Here is a 6,000-nt window from a genome sequence, read left to right on the forward strand (position 1 = left end):
GCAACATGCGTAGGCAAAAGTTCTTCTGCAGGTGCATCAACATGAGTTGTTTCAGCAGTCTGGTCCATGAGTTGCACATCACTCCCCCTGTCTGCAAGTATCTCAGGCTGGGGGAATCCATTGTAATCCTAGATCACCATTGGAACAGGCGCTGGTGAAGGAACATCTACCTTCTCAGCATACGGAAATATCGTCTCACAAACACTACATCGCGAGAGACCAGAAACTCGTTCTCTTCAAGATCATACAGCTTCCAACCTTTCTTCCCAAAAGGGTATCCCACAAAATACATCTCATGCTACGTGTCCCGAACTTATCTTTATCTCGCCTTGACTTATGTGCAAAACACAAGCAACCAAACGTCTTGATATTCTCATAAGAAGATCGCTTCCCATACAAGCATTCATAAAGTGTTTTTCCTTGAAGAACCTTCATTGGAGTCCTATTTATCAGATGTGCAGCTGCTAAAACACTTTCTCCCCAGAACTTCACAGGAAGGTTAGCCTGAAACAACAAAGATCTCGCTACATTTGAAATGTGACGATGTTTCCTTTCCACTCTACCATTTTGTTGTGGTGTGTTGACGTAAGAAATATAGTGTAAGATTCCTTTCTTAGCAAAATAACTTGTTAAACACATAAAATCTATTCCATTATCGCTCCTAACTGTCTTAACCATCTTTCCAAATTGTCGATTGATTAAAGAGATAAAGTTAGGCACCACTGTTTTTACTTCGTTTTTCTCTAGAAGTAGATGTATCCATACTGACATGGAGAAGTCATGTACTATTGTACAAAAATATACAGCACCACACGACGAAGACACACGATATGGACCCCAAAGATCGATGTGAATTAAATCAAACGAAACTAAAACTTTATTAGAACTTTCAGAAAACACCTCTCTTGTCTGTTTAGACTGAAAACAAACATCGCATCCACCAAACTTGGTTGGGACGTCTTTAACACCATAAATAAAAGGTAAAAAACTCAAAACACCATATGAAAGATGTCCCAGCCGTCGATGCCACAAAATCTGATCTTCAGAAGCTTTAGCTCTGTGACCTCTGGCAACCGATACATCCCGATAAACATAAACACCGTTCTTGACTTCACTGGCTCCAATCAAAGTCCTCGTAAAACGGTCACGAAAAACACAAAGTGTATCAGTAAACATCGCAAGACATCATGTCTGTCTGAGCAACTTCGTAACAGAAAATAATGTACAATTCAGGTTCGAGACATAAAGAACATTCAACTATGTCAACTTTACGGACAGCTTTAGGCTACCACTCTTAGTCGCCATAACATGACTCCCATCAGCAAAGTGATATCTCTTGATTTTGATGAGTTTTAGATTCATATTTTAGCTTACTATGGTCATTCTAAGTTGCATTTAGGTCTTTATGTTGTATTTGCATCAATAATTGCATATCATAGGGGTTGGAATGCATATTTGGAAGTTTAAGACGAAATTCAAGGGCTAAATTGCACACTATGGAAGTCTGGGGTCGAATATGAAGTTATCTAAAGTTCAGGGACCAAGGTTGCAGTTTTGGAATACTCGCTGGGTTAGATTGCAAGTTCAAAATGTTTGGGGCTGAATCGAGAGGACCAATCTGTACATTTCAATAGTTGGGGCAAATTCGTGAATAATCAAGACTCGAGGACCTGTTTTGCAAAAATGTGAAAACCAGCCATTGGAGCTCACGAGCTTTCTCTTCGCCGATCCGGAGCTTGACGACGCGGCAAGCCTCCCACACGGAACAAGACGGAGATGCCTCTCATGAAGCAAGAACGCGCCAGAGAAGCTTGATTTGGGGCAGGTGCTGTCGTGTTGTGGTGGTCACGAACTCAGCAATGGCTGCGACGATTCTGGAGCTTCAGGACGTGCTGTCACGGCTCGAGCTGAGACCACGACGGCGATTCTGAGCACAGCCGTGGAATGTTGACGACGACGGCGTGAATCGTGGAGGCGCGTCAATTTGAGGACGACGATTGAAGCTCTCGGTCACGACGGAGGAGATGAAGCTACGATGACGACTTGGTGGTGTCGCCGCGTGCGACCTTTGCGGGATGAAGCCAGCCGCGGCCATGATGCGACGAATCTGTCCAGTTGATTTCGTAGGGAGACATCGCGGGAAGTCGAGTCCGCGAAGTTATGTGGTTAATCGCGGGAGGCTTCCGCGAGCTAAGGCAGGCCGCGTCCGTGTCACGCTAATCCGACCAGGCCATTTCGCGAGTGTGTTGCGGCGGGATGTGTGGGTCGCGATCGAGGTTCCTGATTTCGCAGGCTGTGGTCGCGGGAAACGGGTGGTCGCGGCCGGGGTCCGAAACATTCATTTTACCATTTTACCATTTTATTTCTTTCAACAGCCTTATCACAGTCCTTGATGCACTTATCATACTGAATCAAACACATTCACATTAGGTTCAACCTCGTGCCAAGTAAATCATCATATTATATCAAACATGATCATGTTTAGACTCAACCACATACCAAGTGAATCACTATAGACTAATATACATAAGAACTAAACATGGATGCACTCATAATACTTAATTAAACATGATCACATTCAGACTCAACCACGTACCAAGCAAATCACAGAAAAACTATTGACTAATATACATAAAGACTATACTTATATATGTTTGTGCTTATGCCAAACTATGGAGTTAGCCATTGTTGGTTGCTGGATTTTGCGAAAGCGTTTGAGTGAGAAGATTGATCTGATGAAGTGTAGAACATACCATTTATAGGAGAAGATTCAGAGAAAGGGAGTAAAGGGGTATGTGTTCAATAATAAATCGTGGGAAACAACAAAGGAGCTGCTAGAAACTGCCCTGCACATTGATTCCTCTATGTATTTGTAAAACCTAATAATTATTATCCAGCACTTGGGTCTTAAACATCAGAGACTTCTGTGCACTGCATGCCTCCATCAAAGCTTCATCTTTTTTCTTTTCTTTTTTCTAACGCGAAAGGTCTCGCCTTTTGGGGTAAAGATGAATTCGATTTTCTCTCGTAGAGTCTGTCGTCGACTCATCTTCGCGTCTCACCAAACTGCTCGCGAACCCAACAGCTCGTTCTCACCCGGATCATCACTCCTCCTTCACTTCTCTCCACCGAACCAGACCCGCCATTTCCAGACTCAATATCTTCCTTCTACCCGGTCTCCTCCTCCTCCCGCGAGTCGCTTTGACCCTTCTCTCCTATGGCGATCGGATAAAATTCGGGTGCTTTTCGCGAGTGCTTTAACGAACAAATCCGCGGAACTGGGAAATCTCGTGGAATATAGAGTTGGGTTCTTTCGTTCTCATTTTCCCAGAAAGGGTTTCGAGTTCGAGGGTTATTCTGGGAGACGTGGATGATATTGTTTCATTAAGCCAAACATAAAGCTCGAATACAGACTAAAGCCCACATGCATCACACACCCGAATAAATGAAACTCGGAGTTTTAGTGATGGGGACACGTGTCATACTCACAGAGCCCGACTTTCTGACATGTCTGCCTACGTGGCGCAACAGGAGGGAGACAAACATTTTTTTATATATATATATAATTCCGGTCAAAGGCAAGAAAGGCGGCTAGGGTTCGAGGAACTAACTTGGGAAATAATAAGTTTCAGTTCGATTTCGACAAGGAAGAGGACCTACTTAAAGTATTCCAACGTCGACCATGCCATTTTAACAAATGGAGCTTCTCACTGGAGAGATGGATCCCGACCATCAAAGAAGACTTCCCGAATTCCATGTTCTTTTGGGCAGTAGTCTCAGGTATTCCAAGTCACTATAAAAAGGAGGAGACTTATGAAAGTGTTGGGAAAGCTTTAGGGACCTTTGATAAAACAGACTTGGAAGGAGGCCGAGTACGAGTCTGTGTCAATGGAGATGAGCCCCTAAAGTTTGAATGCAAAGTAAGCTTTCAAAATGGAGATGTTGTTAAAGTTAAGATATAGTATGAAGATCTGTACTGATATTGCTACACCTATAAGAGGATCTCTCATGAAGAAGGAACATGTCCAGAGCTTACTGAAGGACAAAGAGAAATCAAAAGAATGGAAAGGATCGACCAAAAGGAAGCGGAGGAGCGAACCAATCGTGAAGCCTTCTCGATCCCACAACGTGTCATGAGGAACGGGATCTTACCGGTTCAAGAAGGAGCGTCGAACAGGTACCAAGAAGAGGGGGAGATCTCGTAAAAGAGAACGATCCAAATGCTCCCTGAAGGCAATCAGAAGAACAACTTGGTGATCAGGAAGCCGTGAAGAACCAGAAAGACATCGGTGCAAACGTGGAAAGGGCTATAACCAACAAACTCTCAATAAATGGTAATGCGAGTATGGAGAAGAACTTAAAAGATAATCAGAAAGGACATAACTCAACAAGCCAGAATAGGGAGAGGGTATCTATCGAAGATGAGACAGAGGATCAGACATGGGATAACCCCCTGGATGATTTGGCCGAAGGGGAGATGGATGCAGCGATGTTGGAGAATGATGATTTACTGGATGAGGATAATGAGCTGATAACTGAGAAAACCTATGAAACTATAGAAGAAGAACAAACTGAAGCACTTTCTCAGCTCCTACCTGACGTACTAGTGGAGAAACAAACTCGACCAAAAGCGCCTAGACCTGCGAAGGATGTACCTGAACAGAGGAATGCAACAGAGGCGGGAAAGGGTAACAAAGCTCCAAGAGATTCACACGGTACTCCTTTCCCCACTAACCAGGGCAATAAAAGAGGAGCGAGGAGTCCTGATAAGAAAGGCTTAGCAGCATCGAAGAAACTAGCCAACCGTGGAAGACTATCCCCGAAAGCGAAGCAGCTCAAGCTAACAAAAGAAATGGCGATATCTTCATGTCATACTACCAAAGTCCCTCGTCATGAGGTGTATCCTTCTGCTATTAAAATCAGGAAACCAGTGGCTCTCTCAGGTTCGGTGGTGTCCCAGAAACCACCCAGTACTTAGATATGAATGCAATAGCATGAAACTGTCAGGGGGCTGGCGCGTACCTAACTAAACAACATCTTAGAGAGATGTTCCGCTGTTTTCGTCCTAGTTTTCCTTTTCTTTCTGAAACAAAAAATAATTTTAATTACTTGCAAGACTTTAAGTTTGAATTTGGTTATGATAATTTGTTCACCGTAGAACCAGTGGGGCGAAGCGGTGGACTTGCTTTGTTTTATATGAATGATGCTGATGTGAAGGTGGAATTCTCAAACGACAGAATGATTGATATTGAAGCAAAAATTGAGGGACACAAAGTGTTTCTACCTTTGTGTATGGAGATCCGGTTGTTGAACACCGCAAAGCTGTATGGAAAAGACTGATGAGGATGAGCTTACGTCGACAGGGAGCCTGACTAATGGTTGGGGATTTTAATGAAATAACTAGCAACCTGGAGAAGAAAGGCGGCCGCAAAAGACCAGACACAACTTTTCTCCCGTTCAAAAACATGATCTCGACTTGCGGTATGACTGAATTTCCCTTCTCTGGAAACTCCTTCTCGTGGTCTGGCAGGAGAAGGTCGGGGAGAGTCCAGTGCAGACTTGATCGATCGCTTGGTAATGAAGACTGGCATCAAGCCTTTTCCCACACGGATGTGGAGTATTTACTGAGATGGGGATCTGACCATCGCCCTGTGCTTGTCCGAATTAAATGGAAAGCATCGACAGGTCGGAGAGGTTTCAAGTTTGATAGGAGATGGTTCGGAAAAGAGGGCTTCTCGGATACAGTAAAACACGGCTGGAGTCAAGAGAACCAGAGAGACACAACACCAATTTTTGAGAAGATAGGCCGATGCCGGAAAGCTATCGCAAGATGGAAAAAAAGGAATCCCTCAAACAACTTGAAACTCATCGAAAAGCTAAAGTTGGAGCTGGAGAAAGCCCAAAGCGACGATACTATATCCGGCGAAGAAGAGCTCGAGCTAAAGTGGAAATTATGCGAAGCCTACAGAGAAGAAGAATTATTTTGGAAACAGAAAAGTA

This window comes from Brassica napus, chromosome C4 (genome assembly GCF_020379485.1).
Source record: "Brassica napus cultivar Da-Ae chromosome C4, Da-Ae, whole genome shotgun sequence".
Classification (NCBI taxonomy): domain Eukaryota; kingdom Viridiplantae; phylum Streptophyta; class Magnoliopsida; order Brassicales; family Brassicaceae; genus Brassica; species Brassica napus.